At 35.1% G+C, this 24,985-nt stretch overlaps 1 protein-coding gene across 1 annotated transcript in view; it reads left to right on the plus strand.

Annotated features, from left to right (window-relative positions):
• The first annotated feature begins 3,983 nt into the window (after positions 1-3,983).
• The window catches only part of LOC140139960 (uncharacterized), a 142,431-nt gene continuing 121,429 nt past the window's right edge, over positions 3,984-24,985 (plus strand). The window contains exons 1-2 of the mRNA XM_072161745.1: positions 3,984-4,262; positions 16,663-16,711. The gene's annotated coding sequence lies outside the window, so the exon portion shown is untranslated. The remainder of the gene's footprint in view (positions 4,263-16,662; positions 16,712-24,985) is intronic.

Here is a 24,985-nt window from a genome sequence, read left to right on the forward strand (position 1 = left end):
ATTCTGCTTTGTACACGATTGTAATGTACTTTAGTAAACAAAGATACTCTGTTAAAATCAAGACTCTAGGTGCTGTAGTTTTGTCAAAATCCGAGATTTTGAATAAAATGCAGGAACCGTCGTTTTATTATTACGATGAAAATATTAGTCGAACACGTATGCGATTGTTCTTAACACATAACACAGAACGTAGACGGTGTGTAACACACATTAGAGGGTCGTACCGTATTACAACCGCTGGAGTAACATGTATTGGCGCTAGTAGTAAATTTCAATTTGTTTGCTTTACCTCAATTTATTAAATCAAAATTAAAAGGGGACATATCTGACAGTAAAAGCCAACATTTCTGGGAAAATAAATACTAATCTATTTTACTGAAATGTTATGATATGGCATTAACGTCAACTTTGTTAGCTTGATCTAATTCGACTGGTATAGTATCTAAAATTCTTGACCAATACGCCTGCTGTTTTTTCATCGTTGAATCTAAGCTCCTCCTCCTTTCCCAATATTGTTGTTCTCAGGACATAATCCAGAACCACTAAAACATAAATGGAGCGAGAGTGTCGCACTACAGAGCCCCGGCTAGTATTTCAAAGAGGTTTGTGTCTCTATTAGGTGAACTCACTTTTGTTTCTGTTGTTGTGTAGGCCCACATATTACAAATGGCTTAGACATAGGAAGCCCTAATCATTGAACATTCTACGCACGATCTTGTAACAGTATACTGCAAACAGTCAAGTCATGATTCATTATGTTAAGGAAGTTTGGTGAATGCTGGCAAATTATGTTTGATTGTTGTTATAACCATTAGATTCAAGAACATTATGTAAATAACCTTTAGTTTTTTATTTGTTTACTTTAAATGATCCTCCTGAACGATCTTGACAACAACACGTTGTGGGTAGGATTAATTGCGTGGCAGAGTGTACTTCACGGTTTTATCCACAGTCATGTCTGCAAGCAAATCTGAAATGAATGAACAACATCTAACAACCATTTACGTCTTTCAAGAAATGTGATTTTCAGGTAACATTAACTGAATCTAAAAATCAAACCCCACTAAGGCGTGCTTCTCAAAATTAATTGAAACAAAATGTTTCATCCCATTAAGTAGTCGTTAATAAATGTCAAAATACATGTGATTAATGTGTTGTATAATGACATGATTGCATATATCAGATTTTGTCTGGCATGTGCAATTCTAATAGTACTTAAGTAAAGAGGTAATAAAGTCTTAAGTTGCCCTTGGACTCGAAATCCTGAGTTGCAGTCTCCTTCAATAGAAGACGGTCTAGTTTCAATAAGTGTTATTTCCACCCTCAATTGGTCACACTAGTAGAATACTGAAGCAGTAGTGAGTCGGTTTTAATTAAGATGTAAAATCTTAAGCTATGGTTTGCTATAGACATTGTACGACACATGTTATTACCTATTTGAAAGGAATATTTCGACTTGTGAGTAAGCTTTTCGTTTCTGCATCATTGCATATTTTGCAAACACTATTTGTGCGGCAATGTCTTTGGTTAAAGAAACGTTATCATCTAGATTTCTGTGCACGTTCTTTATACAATATATTGCAAACAGTAAAGTCATGATTCATTATTTCAAGAGTTTATATGACCAATATTCAATATATCTTGCGCCATACCCGCGTTGAAATGTCTTTCCGTACATCCTATAACCGGAGAACTCCAGGAACTTGGAACCATCATTTGTTAGAAAAAAAAATGAAGAAAAAATATCCTTATTTTTCGGTAAATTACACAGTAAAGTTCCATGGAAAAAAGTGGCGGCGCTGTTTAGTGAGGCTCATTATGACGTCAATACCATGTTGCTATCAAAAAGTTATCATGATCGACTTGCAATTATCCCGACTGCACTGCTTGTCATCATCAACAATGTTTGATACAAACGCTATTTGGGTTCGGTTGTTATTATTATCTTGGTATTGTTTTTTTTTTTTTTTGGCCGTCCAAATTTCGGGCGATTGTCCATTGAGCCACGAATCTCATTTTTTTCTCAAATTTTATCGAACAGATCCCTCGTCAATTATTCAATAATCTTGTAATGTCTTGGTTAGAATTTCCTTCACAATGATATGCTTCTATCATTCCCTTCTGATGATCGGTAATTTTTGGCATTTTGAGCCTGATCTGATGTTAAAACTGAACAATTTTGGAAATCGAAATTAAACTATAATGCGCTGCTAGATAGAAAATCCATGCAGTGAGGCTGCATGATAAATTTATTAACTGTACGGAAATAATCTATATTGGAATGTGGCAAATAACATAATCGCATAACAATTAATAATCCGTTGTAATCGGGGATACCTTTATTCATCTAGTATCACAATTCATAACCTTTAAATGTTTTTAAAAAGTTCAAATACCCCGGGCGTCATCTGTGGTTATGGTGGTCGTTAAGGACTGACGTCATAATTAGCTAATTAAGCACAGCGTCGCCACTTTTCCTATAGGGATTTTGTACAGGTTCTTCATGAGATCATAAGAAAGTTTGTTTCGTTATTTTCCAGCAATGTTTTGATGTTGAAAAGTTGATTAAAACTGATTAAAGGTATTATAGATGACATTGAAGTAAATAAATAGCTTTCAAGTTAGTATTATTTACTAAAATTTAACAATTGTTACTGCGGACAAATTCCACTGTTATGCTGCGCTGGCATCCACTACTCAAAATATTGGCCAGCCCATCCATTATGACACGATATTGGATAGGCAAAAGACAAAATCCTATCTTTTATTCTCCAAATATTGTCGACCTAATTGACGAGAAGTCAAGTTCAACAACTGTGTACCTTCACTACGAGGCACAAATCTGTGAGCTGTGAAAAATCTGTAATCTAACACAGAATTTTTAACTAGTTACATATTTTCATAGAAAAATGTCTCCTAGTGCTTCATACCTCTAGAAAGGACATTTTTTGTCTGTAAGATTTGAAAACAATGATTTAGATGTTAACGAGTTAGAAACAGTCATCACCCAAGGTGGTGTCTGGGATATAGAAGGGATAACAGATGAAGATAAGCTCAAGCCGAATAGAGCCTCAAGCAACGGACGTTTCCATCATACTTGTACAATAATCATACAATAATATTTTAAGTTCATTCTTTTATTCCGTGTAACAAATATCCTTGGAAATGCCAAGTGCAACTAAACATTGCAAGGTCATATCACCCTAGGCGATGTCTCGGAAATAGTAGCGATATGTTGCTGCAAAAGATTATATCTATTATTGTCAAGGGATTCTTCTAATAAACAAATAAACTAGCTATTGGGAAATATATATTTTTCGTTAGTCGCTTTATATGGTATTATTGATTCTGCACAAAGGTATTGCACATCCAAACAATAACTATAATAATATGTCAAGCAACCATACACTAAAGAACAAATGAAAAGTTTATAAAGACAATTTCTGTTCGGATGTGGGATGTACTTATTAAATTGCGTATCTGTTTTGGTGACAAGGGGACCGGCGCAGAACGCTCGACCAAAGTTAAAGTAACGAAAGTACTTTTCCCAGCAATGCCCGGTTATTTACTAATTGTGCGATAATTCACAAGTTGGACTTGGGTAAATGAACCAAAAAGAATTCTGTCTTCCTTAGGCCGACACGTTAAGGTGTCGGTCGCGTGTAAAGAAAACTCATGCTTGTACATGAATCTAGCAGTCAGTTTCGAGACAAGTAGGGTGTTAGCCTATGACTGTGCCAACCCGTCCCGGGTTGTTTGTTTAAACATAAGCATGTATTCATTTCAAAGGCAGTCTTTTGTCACATTTTTATAGTTGTGCACCCTTTTGTTCGAGTAAATACAGGTAGCAGTTTTGAATCCCTACTCAAAGTCTCATGTTAAATTTCAATATGACGTCACCTTGGTGTATGTAAATTAAGGCATGGCTCAACACCACGACATCGTGTTTTTCTCATTTTACCATCATTTGTTCACGTGAGACGGAATCGGTCGCACACGACTAGCTTGATCACTGGTTGGCGCCTGTGAAAAACGTATGTGTGAACGGAACAATATTTCGTGAACCAAATTTGTGATTTCTGGCAGCCTCTCTTTCAACCTGTGTGCGCAGACATTATAAACAAAAACATCTGAGGTACTGTCAGCTCTAAAACGCAGTTTTCATAATTGGTTGCAACTGGAAAATTGAATCACCTACGCGATCGAAATGGCTAGATATCGTACTTTATGGTTCTCTATACTGTGGATGTCACAATAACGAGGTAAGGGTATAGTAAAAACCCTATTAAGCTCAATATTTTAGAAACAGGAACGAAAAATTAATTTAACAATATTTAATATTTTGTTCTGGAATTTTAGGATTTTTAAAGAAAACGTGTTAATATCAAACAGGAAATAACCGCAAATATTGTTTTTAAAATACACTAGAAGATAAATCAGATGAGAGTTTATAGCCAATAGTTAAGCCTCTATGGCCATAGTGTAGAATGAAATCAGGTTGCGAAAATATTACTTTATGGTCTTAACACAAAAACGAGGAACAGATTCCAGATTTGCTATGAAACGAGCCAGATCAGATTTACCCTATCACACCGCCCACATCTCGCGTTAACCTACTCAAGCAGTTGCTATCATATTTACACTCTCTACAAATGAAACTTTTCGTTAAAAGTAACGGCAATTTATTCTTTTCCTGTATCCATCAAAGTTATAGAATGCTATAGAATGTTCATTCTTCATTTGAAATGTTTCCGAGTCTACACACTGTTATCTATTCAACTTGTCATGGAACTAAAATGTGACATTTATCAAATGATGCTCTAAAAGCTTATTCATGTGACACACATTGCAAAATGATGTCGTTAATGTGTCTCATCAAGTAGGTAAATATGGGGCAAAAAGTGTATGTAGATATGTTATCAAAACAACCCCTTTTATCGCTGAGCATCATTGCGGCAATACTTTGCACCATTGCGTTTAACGTTGATAACATAGTCTAACATAGAGATGATAGATATTGGCATTAAACTTGTTAACCCTAGTGTTTGCAACCATCTCTGATAGGTATAGATTGCTAGTATTCATAATTATGCTTGGCACCAACACTGCATGGAAGTCACTAGCGCAATAATAATAACACCAATGGTCATAAGCCAAGGCTGGATTTGATTTGACTTTTTAAACATCCATGTGTTTTTTCTTAAACACTTCAGTTTTAAAATTGTAACATAATGAATATCATCATTACCCATATATGTTATCAAACACATGCAAATTAAGCACTAAATATCATCAGAACGTAATGCATCGCGCTGTATTTCATGGCCTTGGATAGAAAGGGTTGTACCAAGAGCTTGCAGTAATGAATACATTAGTATGAAATTAATATGTCGCCGTAGCTTCAACAAACGTATATAAGTATTAAGTATAAAATATATGTATATAATTATAATACCATGTAAACGGATTGATAATACAGTGTTACAAAATATATCCTAATGTTTACTCAGTGCTTTTTAATTTTTAGCTCAATTATGAAAATTGTGGGTTTTTTTAAGTTTGGCAAAAGCGTGATCAAGATTGAAAGTTGCTAAATATTTCACATGATTATGTTAATGGTTCGTATGCTAAACCGCTTCTTCTTGAAAATGTGATCCGCCAAGGCGTACCAAAGTTATCTTTTGCAAGCCTTGGCAGTTACACTAACAATGACAAATTAAGGTCAAGAAGGTATATACCGACTCTACTATTAAACAATAGCTAGGTGTCCGACTTCTAAACTCTTTTTTCCGCCACATAACAAAGTTATCCGCCACACGCGTGTAGGTGGGTGTTTATTACCAACAGTCGTACTTTGACAGGTAGACTATGATTAGTAAAACAGAAAAACAAATATGGCGAATTATGTTTTACTATGTTTTTACGGATTCCAATTATTACAGTTATTAAGCCTCGCTTCAATCATCACCTTTGTTAAACATGTCAAACTTATTGTGTCGCTCATGTTCTGATAATTCCACAAAGCATAAACACTGTTGGTGTGATATATGTTTAGATCGCGTTTTATCGAGTCGCTCATGCTCTAATAATTTTGCAAAGCATGTAAATATTGCTGCAGTGATAAATGTTTAAATCGCGTCTTTTGCTTTAAACCTAACTTTAATAAGTGTTCTATTCTCACCGTTACCCATAATCAGTTATTTAATTATTAAAGAACTTGTTTAGTATTCTCAATGCGATTAGCCTATATATTATATTGCTTACTAAAATATGCAACGTTTCAAATCATTTTTAAAGTTCTTTTCTAACCTATTTTACGCCCCCATCCCCCTTTTTAATATTTGAAGTGGATATTAAAGGTATAATGCAGCAACAACCGTGGTATTTGCTAGTCGTTGTTACCAATTGCTCCTTTCCGGAGTTGCCGAGACCCATTGTGAATTCATGCACACTAAATCATTGCGCACGTTTCACTAGTCAGAAGTGCGCAGTGATTGTGAGCGCATCCACGGTGACATAGTATCGGTTTCAATCTCAAAGGCTTTCGGGATTACCGAAATGACTATTGCAATATGACATTTTAAAATCGTTCATACAATTCTCTATGACAGATCCATCAAATTCAATATGTATAAGTGCGGCTACTAATATATACTTATAAGCGTTTTAAATAAATATTTATAAACAATTTCGCTTTAAGACAGATTACATCTATGCATTTATTTCAAGAGATTAAGTTTCACGTGTTATTGCTAATAGACACATCTTCACAAGATGTCCACCCCGTTCGCTCTAGGTATGACAAAATAAAATCTTAATCAAAGCAAGTTCTGAAAAGTTATTTTGTCTTATTCTCTAAAGCATTAATGTAGAAAACAATTTAACAACGTTATATACTTCCCTTTTAAAGTTAAACAGCCGTACACAATTCGACCATAAGAAGATGAAATACTATTTTGTCCAGGTTACCTAAGTCTAGGTTGTGTTTTCGCCAAATAGCTTATCTTCTTGTGATAAACATATATACCTGGGGTTGAGCTGGTCATAATATGATGGGCAGGGAAAGGAGGTGAAGCCCACTATAGGTTTCTAACGTAATTTTGGGCTACACAGCTTGTAGCACAAAATCTACACAACTTAGCTACCCTTTAGTTACTATAATATATCAACTTATTTTCTATAGAATCGAAGATATGGACAATTCTGTAAGTAGTCGCAAAACAGTTTGGTCCACTTGCGTGTCTTTGTGTAGCAAAAGTGACTGAATTGAACCATCTGGTCGGTGCTCTGAAAATGGGCAATTTTAAACAATGTGGCGTTTGACGTGATATTTTAGTTAATGATTTTGAAATAAATATCATAAATCATAAATTGCATATAAAGTGGCCCAATTCTAGCGATAAAATAAATTCGGGCACGGTGTTTGAACCTAAACTAGGAACACACCAAGCAAAGTTTTCCTGATAGCCAAAATATTACTGGTTCTACCGCATACTAAAGTATCCCATTTATCCATGACCTTTTTGATCTGAAAAGCAAAACCACACTTTTTATGCAATGTAAGCTTGACATGCACGAAAATGTAAAAAGTGGCCCAACTCATTTTCTGGACGATTTAGGTAAAGAAACCAAGTGAAGTTTTTTCTGTTAGCCACGATGTTACTGATTCCACTGCACATAACATTGTTACCACCATCTCTTTTATTTTTTCTGAGAAGCGAAATTGCAATTGTATTATTTTTATTGTTGCAGTCTGTACACTACAGGGTGTATCAAAATGATTGGTACCGACAACTTCTCATTTTTTGCTGAATTGTTTTACTATTTTTTGTACCAGTTTGGGGTTAACTGTTTAAATATTTGTAATTATAGTAGTTTTGTGTTCTCTAAGAATTTTAGATTATAAAGATTTAACATTCTGTTCAGATGTTATATGATTCTAAAGGAAAGTAGGTGTTTTTACATTTTCATCGTAACGCTGGATCAGTAGCACAGTATTGTCAAGCTCTATTTTACTACAAATACCGTGTTGAAAACCATGGAAATGTTTAATATTTTCCTTGTCTATATTTCTTCATTCATAATATATTATGTTCTAATCAATATTTATTAGTTGAGAGTAATATTATTGACTTGAATAATTTAGGTGGGGTGAAAGAAGTTTGTGTAACAACAGCTTTCAGGGCGGTAATTTAAATTGTCGTATTGAGATTACTTAGTAGATGGTGTGGCAGAATGGCTATAGACTGTAGACAATGTAGCTTAGTTTAGACCTGGTAAAAGTTATTGGAATGGCTCCACAGTATTCCACACCTCAGCGTGCATTTATAGTAAAGAATCACTGGTTGACACGAAGCTATGGAATAGTGCAGAGAAGATTTGGAAGACAGTTTCCATGAGCAAGGAGTATCCCATGCAAACATGCTATAACTTTCAATGTTTCAAAATTTGATATGGACAGTTTACAGAATGGATCCATCCCAGGTGTTAAGTTCATTCAAGATAGGGCTTCACCTCACACTGCCAGCGTCGTAAGGCAGGGACTTCAGGAACTATCTTTCTAAAAGCACGTGTAAAGCAATTTTATGTTATGTAGACCATGCAGACTGAGATGAGATATTGAAGAGCATGTATGCAATAAATGGTTCAAGCAGTGAACCTATTCATCTTGTGTTGCTTAAAGCCTTAATGTACGATCTTATAATATGAAATTGGTTAATATTTTTCAAACCTGATTTTTTTTGCATATTTGTAAAGCTTACACATGTCCCAACTTACACCTAAATGGAATCGGTCAAATTTGTTGTCTTTGTAGGTCAACAGAGCAAAAGTTCGACTTATTATCATCATTTAAAAATTATGATAATATGTCCTCCCATAGAACTGCATGTTAAATGGCCAAAATAACTAGTGGGGTTTCTTTCACTTTACTTTGTTATTTCAACTTAAAATGGACAGGAACCCTTCCCGGCAGTTATTACTAATATTATTTCAACATTTTGAATAAAGAATAACAAAATTAAAATTTGACGGAAATCGTATATTAAGGGTTTAAGTAAAACCATGATTACGTCGATCTCCGTTTAAATGACAATAGCTCCCAGATGCATCAACCTATCAACTTCAGATTATTAGATCGATAAGTTAATATATGCCCCTTTCTATTTATAGTACAAAAACTATATTAATTAGCAATTTTATATTTTTGATATATTTTTGAAAATGTCACACAGCCCGGTACCAATCATTTTGATACACCCTGTATGTTATATGTGTGTTAGATTGTTGAAGTCAATGCCATGTGAACCTGACTACCAAAACAGCTCGCACTTTTGACAGGAAGACGTACAAATGTGTTCAAGAAGTTGAGGCTTATGGTCTCAGACAAAATATGAATTAAATACTTCATGAAAGATTTTGCGACTTATCATTTGTGACGCGATCTGGCGCGAATCGTGAAAATATATTATGTACAGGTATAAAAAAGTAAAGGAAAAAATATATTGGGATAAACCAAAAAGGTTATTATTTAGGTTATTATTTGGATCAAATCTATCTAATGAATGTCGTTCACAATCACAAAACTGATCAACTACGTTGTAAGGATTTTAGCAATATAGAACACAATATTGCAGGGCAAATTGATAAATCAATTTCAAATCAGTGCCTCATATGCCGTGAGATAGATCGTGTCAAGTTTATCCTTCAATTTGCAAGCAAAACTTCATGACTTAATATTAAACACTGTAATTTAACTTGGTGTCAACCTTCCAATAACGCCGTTTGTGGATGTGTGTGGGGTTGTGCTTATGGCAAGTGAGTTGGAGGGTAGATTGTACCAAAATGCAACTTTGTTGGTAAATAATAAATATCTGCTTAATTAAAAACATCTGCTTAGGAACGTTTGATAGGTTTTAAGAATTTAACTGCTCATGTGTTAGTCATCTTTAGTTCAATCAGTTGAAATTATTTGATTTGCTAGTGTCAACATCAATTATTACTTCATAGCGGATTCCACGGTGTTTCTTACCATGTAACACTGTTTCATACTCGCCTTTTAGCCTTAAGTTAATTGTTAACTGATATTTTGGCATTATTCTTGATGATATAAATGTTTCTTCATATATTTATTATCCTATTTATTTAAATATGTATTCAAAAAATATTATTTATTTTGTAGAAATTGAGGGCACTAACTATTTTGACAAAGACACTTAAATAGTTTTAGTCTTGTTCGCCTATTTTATGATTTATTAAACCATTTGTTCGTGTTAGTCTTATTAACTAGTAAATGGACAGTTTCAAGTCTTTACCACAGATTCACCGTAGCATGCTGATCACTCGCACTTGTAAGATTATCATCTTTGAAAAGAGTGGTATTGTATTCAATCTATGATTGCTGACACACCCTTTGATAAGTGCAACCTGCTTGTAGTGCAAGGTGATATATTCCAAATTCAAAAGATTGTTTTAACCTATTGCTGTGGGGATTTATCCTGTTACATCATCACTTCTATGGCGAATAAACAATGCAGATTAGTGTCTCGATATTACAGATTGGTAATTAATGGCACACATTGGATTGCACAAAACAGCGGTGAACAAATAGAATTCATTTTAAAATAAAGAATCCGGTCAAATATAGATTCCCGTAACCATATTTCAAATCATGTTGAATTCTTCTCTGTATGATCTGTGAAATTAAGTGTCTGCAGGTTTTTAGTTTCAACAATTAAAAGCTATGAAAGCTAATTAGTAGCCTATTTTAGGCATCTATACTTGAATTAAACACAACAGCTTGGCTTTCAATGGGATCTTGATTGCAAAAACTATATGAAACAACTTTGCAGGAACACACTCCCCAAGTCGAATGGACGTTAAAATAGGAAATCAGAAATCAGAAAATCAAATTATTGTTATGCGAAAGTCGAAACCACGAGAGTTGTTGACCAGTTTCTAATCTCCTTTGCCAGCTCGTATAAGTCATAACATTTGCAAACTTGAGGTGGCGTATTATTTACGTAACAAGTAACAATAGCGTGATCTGAAACAAAATGACAAACCCATAAAAAAAGCAAAACGTCCAATTTAAAGTAGTGTCTCAACCCTGAGGTTGGCTATTTCTTTTCAATCTCGCGATCCTTTAGAACTGACAAACGATACTATTAATAGATTATTTGGAGGAAATATATGAACGACTGATTTACTTATTCTATTGGCAATAACATCACTGCCGAGTCTCAGTTAAGATTTAATTACGAGGAAATCGGGACGCGCCTCTGGCTCTGGCGATTTAGTCTATTCTCTCCGTCAATCACTCAACCTCAATACGATTTTAACGACAAAAGTAGGCTGGTTACATTAGCCCCTAGTTAAGTTCGTTAGATATCTTTCTTTAAAAAAAAAAAAAAGTGACGCAATCTTCGCCAACCAGACTAAACGAGTCAACGTTTAAACGTGTTATAGCTGAGAGCGTTATACATCCTAGCATTAAAGTGGTCGAAATGTTATCAGTTTTTCTGCAAATAGATCATAGCAAGCACAAACCGTTACAAATTACATACGTCCTTGACAATATAAACACCAACCACTAGATCGACCAGATCTTATAAATTTACTCGAGAGGTCTAGCTCCGGGGTCTAGCTTCGATTTCACACACTGTTCGAGACTAGAGCTAACATTCGGGTGATCACCATTTTTGAAATGCGTGTTAAATATTTTGTTTATGTTAAATTTGGACCAAACATTTCTATTTTGAACAGTCGAAAATTTAGGTGAAGCGCTATTTGAGAAAGATTAAAATTCAATTACCCGACTCACTTCTGAACTTCAATTACTTTACACAGTATTATACTTCATCGACGTTTACTTGATTTTGATAGCCTGGGTCTCTAACCTCGAATGCAAAGCTATCGGAGAGCAAATCACGTGTTGAACTGGATTGGGAAAAAAAAAAATATATAAATGTTCATAAGTAACAGAAATCTCCTTGGTGACACATAATGCTATTAATTCTCTTGAATTTCAATTAGCGTATGAAATTGCTTATATTTGACAAACATTATGAATCTGACCCTGCCGTGACCCCTAGGACTGTAAGAGGTACTCTATAGCACTTAATATGCTTAATTGTATCCTCTTGGAGTAAGAAGTTCTTCAGGGTATTTCAATAAATGTTTTTATGATTTCAATATTCATTTCGACTTGCGCGTGATGACCATATCGTTTCTGCATCATTGCTTATTTTACCAACATTATTTGTGCGGCAATGTCTTTGGTTTAAGAAAAGTAATCATCTAGATTTCAGTTATTTTTGCAATATAATGGCAAACAGTAAAATCATGATTCATTAGTTCAAGAGAGTTTACATGACCAATATTCAATATATCTTGCGCCATATACAAATATAGCCAATCGAACTGTTAGGCAACTTCGAACTGATATGCTGCTCAATATATTAACCAGCCCATCCATTATGACACGATATTGGATAGGCAAAAGACGCAATCTTTTTTATTCTCTAAATATTGTCGACCTAATTGACGGGAAGTCAAGTTCAACAACTGTGTACCTGCACTACGAGGCACAAATCTGTGAGCCGTAAAAAATCTGTGATCTGACACAGATTTTTCAACCAGTCACGGATATTTCACAGAAGAATGTCTCCTAGTGCTTCGTACCTCAAGAAAAGACATTTCCTGAAATAGTTTCGTCTGTAAGACTTAATAACAATGATTTAGATGTTAACGTGTTAGAGACATTAATCACCCAAGGTGGTGCCTGGGATATAGAAGGGATAATAGATGAAGATAAAGTTAAGCCGAATAGACCTCAAGCAACGGATGTTTCCATCATACTTATACAATAATCATACAATAATATTTTAAGTTCATTCTTTTATTCCGTGTAATAAATATCCTTTTAAATGCCAGATATAAATAAACATTGCATGGTCACGTCACCCTAGTCTCGGAAATAGTAGCGATCGATTGCTGCAAATGATTTCATCTAAGGGATTCCTCTGATAGTAAACTAGCAATTGGGAAATATATATTTTTCGTTAGTCGCTTTATATATGGTATTCTATTACCCCTACGACCCATTATTCAAAATCGCGCAATGTGATTTGTTGAAACGCGTCACGTGAGAGCCCATTATTCTGCAATAATGGGTCAAGCGCCGTAACACATTCTACGCACAGCATTACGCTTGGTTACGCGTGCAATATTTCCGCGATACGCGGTGTCACTTACGCGTACGCGCTCCACCTTGAAGTAAACAACTTAAAATATTTGTGCCCAAAAATGACATTTTCTCTTTAAATTGCACTATTTTCTGGTAATAGAATAGAAATAAAAGGTGCAGCATTATCCTTTACACGCAAATAATGTGTCCTCGGCAGTAAAACGTTTAAATAATGGGTTCGGCTGCGCCTCACCCATTATTTACGTTTTACTGCCTCGACACATTATTTGGGTGTAAAGGATAATGCATTACCCTTTATTTCTTAATTATTGATTCTGCACATATCAAAGGTATGACACATTCAAACAATAACTATGATAATATGTCAAGCAACAATACCCTAATGGACAAATGAAAAGTTAATAAAGACGCTTTCTTTTGGGGTGTGGGTTGTACTAATTAAATAAGGTATCTGTTTTAGTTAATGTAAGGTAAGTACTTTTCCCATCAATGCCCGGTTATTTACTAATTGCGCGATAATTCACAAGTTGGACTTGGGTAAATTAACCAAAAATAATTCCGTCCTTCTCAGGCCGACACGTTAAGGTGTCGGTCGCGTGTAGAGAAAACTCATGCTTGTACATGTGTCTAGCAGTCAGTTTTGAGATAAGTATGGTGTTAGCCCATGACTGTGTCAACCCGTCATTGAAACCCAACGGGAATAAGCTTGTGTTATTAAGGGTTTTGTAAATGTCCAAATGAAATCTAAGCATATATTCATTTCAAAAGCAGACATTCGTGACATTTTTATAGTTGTGCACTCTGTTCTTTGAACTTGTTTGAGTAAAATATAGATAGCAGTTTTGAATCCCTATTCAAAGTCTCATGTTAAATTTCAATATGACGTCACCTTGGCGTATGTAAATTAAGGTATGCTTCAACATCTATCGCGTTATTTTCATTTTACCATCACTTGTTAACGTAAGATGGAATGGGCGCCCTCGACTAGCTCGATCACTCGTTGGTATGAACGGAACAATATTTCATGAACCAAATTTGTGATTTCTGGCAGTGTCTCTTTCAACCTGTGTGCGCAGACATTGTAAAGATAAAACCATCTGAGGTACAACGCTATTTGTATGTAAAGAACAGTTTTTGTAATATTGGTAAAAATTGTAAGTGGAAATTTGAATCACTTACTATACGTGCTCGAAATGGCTAGATATCACACTTAATGGATTTTTATACTGTGGATGTCATAATAACAAGGTAAGCGTTCAGTAAGCAACCCTATTATAGAACAATAGTTTAGGAATTTTAACAATAATTTAATATTTTGTTTAGGATATTTAAGCTGTAACCGCAATGATTACCTTTAAAAGACAAATCAGATGAAATTGTATAGCCAATGGTTTATCGCTTTAGTTTGTTAGCCCTCTATTGACATAGTGTAGAATAAAACCAGGTTGCGAAAATATAACTTCAGGGCATGGTTTAAACGAGGAATGTTTCGTATCTCTGTCCCCCTCATTCAATTATCATGGCATTTATAGATTTACAAAAGCTATGGAATAAGAAAGAGCATAAAATAAAAAACAAATGGTATATATACTTAGTATTCCAGATCCAATTTTAAAATGAGCCAGAACAGATTTACCCCATGACCCGCCCACACTTTAACACGCTCTACAAATGAAAGCTTTGCCAAAAGTAACGGGAATTTTCCCATTATGTATCCACCAAAGTTATAGAATGTTATAGTATGTTCATTTGAAATGTTTCCGAGTCAACACACTGTTATCTATTCAACTTGTCATGGAACTGAAATGTGACATTATCAAAGGATGCTCATTCAGATGACACATTATGCAAAATGATGTCGTTAATAGATCTCATCAAGTTGGTAAATATGGGGCAAAGTGTATGTAGATGTGTTATCAAAACAACCCCTTTTATCGCTGAGGATCATTGCGGTAATACTTAGCTATTGTACCATTGCTTTTAACGTTGACAATCTCGTCACCCAAGATGGCCGCACCCGTATGGCTTTAACGCCTCTGCAAATTTAGCAATTTCGTTGTGGTAGTATTGCCGTTGTCTTCTTTACATTAAGATTTACCTTCGTTGTGAGTATCTTCATTTATTTAACTGCTCCTAAGGCAATTTCTGGCCATTGACTCTGCTCGTTCGTACAGCACTACGATGGACAGCTGTCGAATTTGGCGCCGTGTAGTATTCTGCATTGGCCTTGCTGTGTGTGTGAACCCTGCTCCCACAGAAGCCAGACTTACATTTGCTATACCAGAAGCAACTCCACATGAATGGCAAACATACAATAATGAACTACGTGACTTACTAAATCCACTCCACACAGCCCTTGGGCGTGATATTTTGTCACCAGCCGAGGCGGGTGACGGGCTGTCTGAAACGATCCGTGACTATTTATTGTCTAAGCCCGAATTCAACGTTAAAAAGTCGAGCAATAAATTCATCAAGCACAAATCAAAACGTGTTGAGGCAGCAAAAAACCTTAAGAAACATTACCGTAAGCGCATGAAAGCAACAAATTCAGTTGAAGACCGCAAAAACTTCACTCAAGCTCTCAGATCATACAATCGTCTCAAGAAGGATAAAGATAAGGACTCTCAAAACAAAACGGTTGCATTCCAAGAAAAAAAGTTCAAAGAAAACTTTTGGTCTTTCTCAAAGCAAGCTTGTAATGGTACTCTAATTTTCAGTGAAAAACATTGAGTTTTTGAACAAATCTGTAAAAATCATCATTCAAAAAAAAATTCAAAAACAAATTGCGACCCTGATTTTTCAGGATTTAGGGTCGGACGGTTGAGGGCAACACAACTTTTTTTTTTTTTGGCCTAATTGAAGTGTTCAACTAACCAAATTCCACACCAGTGTTAATGAACACTGTGATTTGTGATATGATATATAAGGACAAGGTCACCTTCACAATTCCTAGTACAAACATTTAGTAATTGCTGGTAATAGTTATTGCAAAAAAAACGAAAAAAAACAACAGATGTTAGCTACAGAGTTGGCCTGGACAACCATGTTTCCTCTCTATGTTTAGTGAGCGTAGTTATGGTTACTCTTATATCAGTATAATTGTAAGGCATCTTGGAAGACACATTTTTGTCTGTATTCTTTGGTGCTAAGCGCATATACTTTCATAACTTATTCTTTCAACTGCCACATCAATTGTAGTCTTGTTTCTATGACCGCGTTATCTGGAGAAAAATAATTTCCCATGATATGATGTTACAATAGGTGGAATATTAGATAATAGGCAGCACGCTTTCATAGTGATTTCAGCAATAGCAACGAAAAGTTTTCACTGCTTTAATTATCACGTAGTAACGTTGCTCATGTTGTCTGTTTGGTTGTAATCTTGCAAATCGGTGTGGTTTTTCTATCTTGCCATATTCAAGATGTGTCTGATTTTTTTTTTCTATTTATGTTAGATTGGTGAGGACGATACCTTGACTCTCAAAGCATCTAACACATTTGACGGTAAGACAAGAATTATTACTTTTATCTCTGTTCAGATAATAATATTGTGGTCTATGGTTGCATATAAAAACCTGAATTAGAAATCCATGAAAAGAAGCAGAAGAATTGAACCTAGCCCATTCATTTCAGTAGCGTATATAGACCGTTTTAAACGGGCGCGCGCCCCTGGTATAAAAAAAGAATAGAAATTGAAGAAAAGAGAAGAGAAACACCTGTGCGCATGTGATTTTTACAAAATCTATCTCGTATTTGACCATTTCAGCATTTAAAAGAGCACATTTAGGCGCGTTTCGCGCGAATGTGTTCCAATTCATACCATATTTGACTATTTAAGCTTCAATATGTTATATTTACATGTTTCATGATCCTTCCTTTGTTCACCAAGAAATTCGCGCGCCCCGGTTGTTGCTGTAGTTCTGTATACGCGCCTGCAAATTGAGCTGAAACACCTTTCATAATTTTTAAAGGCTTAATGGGTCCCCTAGAATAGAGGTAAATATTGCGATAAAATAATATCAATCTACCTAGAGAATGGTATTCAGAATCCCATAACTGTTCAACTTAAGTATAAGGATTTCAGTAATATAATCCCATCCGTTGGTGGGCAAATTGATAAAGATAAATCAATTTTTGAAACTGATATGCCCTTAACGGGTTAGATCGTGTTACAGGTATGGAATATGTACCTTGTTCGTTCTGCTGGCAAAGCTACATGACTTAATGTTCAATTCAAGAATTTAATTCGTTGCAACTATTCCAAGAACATTATGGTACGTGTTAATGATAATGAGTCGGAGGGTAGATTTTTACATGAACCTTTTAAAGTCAAAAGAAAATTCGTTTGCACAGACATGTGCTTAGGGAAGTTTGACAGATATTTATAGCATTTCTGAGGATTTTTCAATTGATTTATTCTGATAACCAACTATCAGTAAAGTGTCAAGTTGAACGATCAAATTAATCAATCAATGATATTCTTAGCAAACAAGTGAGATTGTTACAACTGCCAGAAGACAAAATTAATTGTTTCAGTTGTAGCATTGATATTTTATTTTTGTAAGGTGTAGTTCAGTCAGATGCACTGACTCGTATACGGCAAACGTCAAACATTGTGATGGATAGAATCAGCTATAGCTTAATTCATTATTTAAAAAACTATATTCACGATCTCTATTAACCTGGTTTGTATTTAAAATTATTGTTATCCTTTAGACTCACCAGGTGATAATCTTAAGCCTTGTCGAGATTTTGAGAAGGAGCTTGGATTTGGTGCGGGGTTTCGATCCAAAGCCCTAAATATAACACATAAAAGACCAACATATTTCTTTGTATAATCGTAGCACCATCATTTGGGCTCATTTCGGTGGGAATCTAACATATTTACTTACTTACTTACTTACTTACTTACTTACTTACTTAATTACTTACTTACTTACTTACTTACTTACTTACTTACTTACTTACTTACTTACTTACTTATACTGAACAATTCTGATTTAAGAAATTAAGTATGTTTTTTTTTCTGTTATCCATGATATTCCTGATTCCACTGCATAACATTGTTGCCATGATATCTTTTATTTTTTTCTGAAATTGCAATTGTATAATTTTTTTGTTACAGTCTGTACACTATGTTTATGTTAGATTGTTGAAGTCGATCCCTCATTTCAGATCTTTAGTTTTGGTTTCTCTTTTGTTCAGAAACTAAAAATCAAGGGATTAAAAAGTAGAGCAGATCTGGTCTACAATCATAACACTATAATGCTGGGAGGACACAGTATAGGGTATATAACCAGAAGTATACAATAGCCTATTGTGCTAACATAATTATTATCATGATTGATATCGGAAATTTATCCCGCGGACGACAGTTGATGCGCTCTGTCGAAGGTGGCATATTACACTCACGAGTTCTAGGCCTAGAAATCATATACATGCGCGTATATTGAAGGATGGGGTGGGGTGGGGGCTTGGTTTGTTAGTTGGTTTGTATGAAATATAAATGATGCATGGAGATGATTTGATTATGAATTAGTTTATTATCCCCGGTAAGCACAACCCATACCTCTTTAAGAGGGGCTCCTCTCCCCCCCTATATAACCACCTCTTCCCTAAGTGTCTCTTTCCCCTCCTCCCCTACATTCGATATCTCCTCTATCTCGAGCTCTCCTCCCCCTTCTCTTTTCACTTCCAATGCTCTCTCCCATCTGTTTCTCTTTCTCCCTGTCCTTACCCCTTATCTCCCCACACACAACCCCCCCACACACACACACACACACACACACACACACATACAATCTCTTCTCCCTCTATCTTCTACTTTTGCAATAAAAATTGCTTCAGTAAAGGTCATTAGGTTATTAGAGGTCATATAATGGCCTTCCATCGATTCTGGTACATGGGATTAAGGACATGAATCGATTTTGTTTATAGCACCTATACAATTACAATAGTGGCCCCTTTTGTAATGTCGAATGCAAATATTTCGATGGTCTATTATTTTTTCACAGGTGAATTAGCCTAGGCTTATTCGATTTTGTAAACCACGTCTTTCAATGTAGATTACCATGCTTGATTTCTCTCCTCGTGAATATTGCACTGCAAAATTCAAACATTTCTTTTGTATACTTAAAGTAGGTAACTTCAAACTAAATAATTTTGTTCTTCACACCACTTATAAGAAAATGAAACCAAAACCGAAACTGACAGACACAAATGTTCAGTTTTTAACAATAGGTAGAAACAATTTCGATATCTTATGATTCAAGTGGTTAGGCAGGATAATAGGAAACCTCGTGACCAAAACCAAAACCAAAACTAAAACTAAATATTTGAAATGAGGCGATGCCATGTGAACCTGACTATCTAAACAGCTCGCACTTTTGACAAATTTGTTCAAGAAGTTGAGGCTTATGATCTCAGACAAAATCTGGATTAAATACTTCATGAAAGATTTTGTGACTTATCATTTGTGACGCGATCTGGCGCGAATCGTGAAAATATATTATACAGGTATAAAAAAGTAAAGGAAAAAAAATATATTGGGATAAACCATAAAGGTTATTATTTAGGTTATTATTTGGATCAAATCTATCTAATGAATGTCGTTCACAATCCCAAAACTGATCAACTATGTTGTAAGGATTTTAGCAATTTAGAACACTATATTGCAGGGCAAATTGATAAATCAATTTCAAATTGGTGCCTCATATGCCGTGAGTCAGATCGTGTCAAGTTTATTGGATTTGTACCGCCTTCAATTTGCAAGCGAAACTTCATGGCTTAATGTTAAACACTGTAATTTAACTTGGTGTCAACCTTTCAATAACGCCGACTGTGGGTGTGTGGGGGTGTGCTTATGGCAAGCGAAGTGAGTTGGAGGGCAGATTGAACCAAAATACAACCATTTTAAGTTAAAAGGAAATTTGTTGGTAAAGAATAAATATCTGCTTTATTAAAAACGTCTGCTTAGGAACATTTGATAGGTTTTAAGAATTTCACTGCATATGTGCTTACGTTGATATAAACATAGCAAGCGAATGTTAACACAACATATCATTTTAATTAGTAAGATTTAGCAAACTATAAGAGAAAAATTGAAAAATAGTATGGCAAACCTTTGTCACATGGTGTATATGTTAAACTATGTGTCAACAATTAGCTATATATGATTCCTTGTAATATATAAATTTAGTTTATTTGATTATTTGATTTACAAGTGTGAACATAAATTAATTACGAGGGCTGGTCAATAAGTTCCCGCAACTAAGGTGTATCTCCGCTCATGCATGACTTGGATGACTGTTACTTACACTAAATTCAAGTTTGCACTTTTGTCTTTCAAAACGAATATGTATTAGCGATGCTGAATGCTTGATTACGTAATGACATTAGCATTAACACAATAGCGTATGTGCACTGCCTGATTTATGGTGAAAAGTAGTCAAGAAAATCTCGCGCCAAATTGAGGTATTGTTACATAATTCCAAATATCTCGAGCATAGAAGTATGGAATCTGGCCCGGTTTTTGCAGCTTTATAGACCGATAACATAGGCATGATGGTGGACTCTTTTTAGACATATACCATTTTTATTAAAGAAATGAAATCGTGTTGAATATCTCCAATTTTGAATAGGCTTTATCACCCATTGTTCTTTACATAATAAGAGATAGAAAGATTGATCGATGACTAAATTTAACCAATGGTACCTGGTTTGATTGGGGATCTACTGATTATTAAAAAGGGAGGTCCCAGTGGTGAAATCATAAACATTTCTTTCTTAATGAACCCTTGTTTTCAAAAGGTCTTGTTTTTGTAATTAAAGTAACACACCATAGAGAGGCTCTGGATTGAATAAGAAATTTGAATTTCGAAAGGTGTGTCTAATTTTAGCATAATATTTGGTATACCGATTCACTCACACAGCTACTGTTCCACAAACCTTGTATTAGTCATATTTTTAGCGCTTTTTTGATGAAATTTTCCGTTTTTCATACATTTTTGGTACATTCAATCATGCATACCATCAACGCATGCGCATATTTCAATTTTTGTTGCAACAAGTTCTATTGTCCTGACTATGATCTCTAATACCATACCAATAACCATATTTGGTTTTGTTTCATTTTGGAGATAATTTGGATTCTTTCTTCTGCCGTGTGGGCTCTTTTTCGCGATTTTCACACCATTTTTGCTTGTTGTTATAGGCCTATTTTTGGTCAAGTTCAAAGACGGTCCCCGGTTGACGGATACATTTCTTCTTTCACAATTATCAATTGAATATACTCAGATTACCTCATACCAAAAATAAGGCTTGTAAAATGCTTTGGTTCTTACTTCTGCTTCTTTTTATTACACGTTCCTCAACGTCAATTCAAATTTCCCGCCAATGTTGACAATTGTCAGTGTACATACAGCAATGACTTTATGCAAATGAGATTAAGTAATTAAAGGTACTCTGATACTCATTGTTGTGCGTTTTGAAAGACAAAGGTACAAACTTTATTGATCGTAAGTAAGAGTCATCTAAGTCATGCATGAGCGGAGATAAATAATGGTTGCGGGATATTATTGACCAACCCTCGTACTTTATCGCGGATTCCGCGGTGGTTTTTACCGTACAACACATATTCGCCTTAAGCCTTAACTTAATTGTTAGGTGATATTTTTGGCTTTATTCTTGATGATATAAATGTTTCTTCATTTATTTATTATCCTATTTATTTATTTATTTATTTATTTATTTATTTATTTATTTATTTATTTATTTATTTATTTATTTATTTATTTATTCACAAAATATTATGTATTTTGTAGAAATTGAAGGTACTATACTACTTTTGGCAAAAACAGTTCAATTGTTTTATTCTTGTTCACCTATTTTATGATTTATTTAACCATTTGCTCCTGTTATCTTATTAACTAGTAAATGGACAGTTTCAATTCTTTACCACCTATTAGCCGTAGCATGTATTTTTAACAAGTAACAATAGCTTGACCTGAAACAAAATGACAAACCCATAAAAAAGCAAAACATCAAATTTAAAGTAGTGTTTCAGCCCTGAGGTTGGCTATTTCTTTTCAATCGCGTAATCCTTCAGAACTGACAAAAGATATAAACAAATTATTTGGAGGAAATATTTGAACGCCTGATTTACTTATTCTATTGGCAATAACATCACTCCCGAGTCTCAGTTAAGAATTAATTCTGAGGAAATCGGGACGCGCTTCTGGCTCTGGCGAGGTAATCTATTCTCTCCGTGAATCACTCAACCTCAATACGATTTTAATGACAAGAGGCTGGTTACATTAGCCCCTAGTTAAGTTCGTTAGATGTCTTTCTTTTAAAAAAAGTGATGCAATCTTCGCCAACCAAAACAAACGAGTGAACATTTGAACGTGTTATAGATGAGAGCGTTAAACATTCTAGCATTAAAGTGGTCGCAATGCCGGTCGCAATGTTATCAGTTTTGACTTTGCCGCCGATATTTTTCTGCATATAGATCCTAGCACAAACCGTTACAAATTGCATACGTCCTTGACAATATAAGCACCAACTGTGAGATCGACTAGATCTTATAAACTTACTCGAGAAGTCTTGCTTCGATTTCATACATGATTCGAGACGAGAGATTTAAACGCGCGTTAAATATTTTGTTCATGTTTAAATTTCGACTAAAGTTGTATATATATTTTGAACAGTCGGAAATTCAGAACTTCCATTACGTTACACGATATTATACTTCATCGACGTTTACTAGATCTTGATAGCTTGAGTCTCTAACCTCGAATGCAAAGCTATCGGAGAGCAAATCCTGAGTTGAACGGGATTGAAAAAATATACATAAGTAAGTAACAGAAATCTTCTTATTGAATTTGTAAATGGTGACAAATTATGCTATTTTAATTCTCTTGAATTTCAATTAGCGTTTGAAATTACTTGACAAACATTATGAACCTGACCCTGCCGTGACCCTTGAAATTGTAAGAGGTACTCTATTGCACTTAATACGCGTATGCTTATGGTGAAGTAAGAAGTTCTTCAGGGTATTTCAATAAATGTTTTTAAGATTTCAATATTCATAGAGAATTACCTACCCTGTGGTATTTTAAATTTGAACCTGAACCACTAAATATAAATATGGAGCGAGAGTGTCGCCATACAGAACCCCAGCCAGTATTTCAAAGAGGTTTGGGTGTCCATCAGGTGAACTCCCTTTTGCTTTTGTTTTTGTATACATAATTATTTCAAATGGCTTTATCAAGCGTAACAAATATAGTAAGCCCTAATCATTGCTACGCACGTTCTAATTGAGACAGTATATTGCGTTCTAATTGAGACAGAATATTGCAAATAGTCAACGCAGCTCGTGAAGCCATCATACCAAAAGCTTGACTTGGAAAAGAAAGGGATCAACATCAATTGGGAGAGGATCAGCCACCTGAGATTTGCAGATGATATTATAATCTTTGCAGAAAACACTGATGATCTGGAGTCTATGCTGCAAGCCCTCAACAATGGAAGTAACCAGATGGGGCTGAAGATCAACATGAGCAAGACCAAAAGTATGTCCAACAGATTTGTCATCAAGAAGCAAATCTACATTCACCAAATAGCACTAGAAAAAGTGGAAGAATATGTGTATTTGGGTCAAGTTGTCAAAATTACCTACAACCACTTTGACGAAGTTAGAAAAAGAGTAAGAGCAGGATGGGGTGCTTTTGGTGAATTGAATGAGGTGATGCAGAGTAATGTGCCATTATGTCTTAAAAAGAAAGTGTACAACTAGTGTGTCCTCCCAGCCATGACACATGGCTCAGAAACTTGGGCCATGACTGGAGCAGAAGTTGAGAGTGGCTCAACACAGTATTGAATGGAGCATGCTAGGGATCACAAAAAGAGACAGAAAATCAAATGAGCGGATCAGAAGCATGACACAGATCACCGATGTCATCCAGACTGTGAAACATAAGAAGTGGTCTTGGGCTGGTCACCCAGCTAGAACATCAGATGGATGATGGACCAAACTGGTTAAAGCAGAATGGATGCATAGAAATGGTACTTGGCACCCAGGAAGACAGAAAGTTAGATGGAGGGATGAAATTACAAAATTTGGATGAGAAATACGTGGAATAGATCAGAGTGGCATCACTTTGGAGAGGCCTTCACCCTGCACTCTCTCGACGATGGCTTAGGCTGATGATGATGATGAGGATGATGATGATTGCAAATAGTCAAGTCATGATTCGCTATCTTTAAAAAAAATAGAGTTGCAATAAGCATAGACACTTTTGTCATTATTAGATTTGAGAACATCGTGTAAATAACCTTTTGTTTTGGTTGTTCGTTTGCTTTGTTCCCGAAAAACTTGATAACAACCCCTTATGGGTAGGATTAATTGCGTGGCCGGGTATACTTCACGGTTTTATCCCCAGTCATGTCTGCAAGCAAATCTGAATGAATGGTCAGCATCTACAAAACACGTCTTTAAAAAAATGTCAATTTCAGGTAACATTAATGTCCTGTCGGCGGTACAGTATTCTTATCAACCTCACTACGACGTACTTCTCAAAATTTACTTAAATAAAACTGTTCATCACATAGAGGAGTTGTTAACGTATAATAATATTTAATAGATGTCAAAATATCTGTGATTAATGTGGTGTAAAATGACATGATTGTTTATATTAGACCTTGTTTGACATGTATAATTCTAATAGTACTCAAGGAAAGAGGCAATTCAAAGTCTTTAGTTGCCCTTGAAATCGAAAT

Source organism: Amphiura filiformis, chromosome 18 (assembly GCF_039555335.1).
Source record: "Amphiura filiformis chromosome 18, Afil_fr2py, whole genome shotgun sequence".
Lineage (NCBI taxonomy): Eukaryota > Metazoa > Echinodermata > Ophiuroidea > Amphilepidida > Amphiuridae > Amphiura > Amphiura filiformis.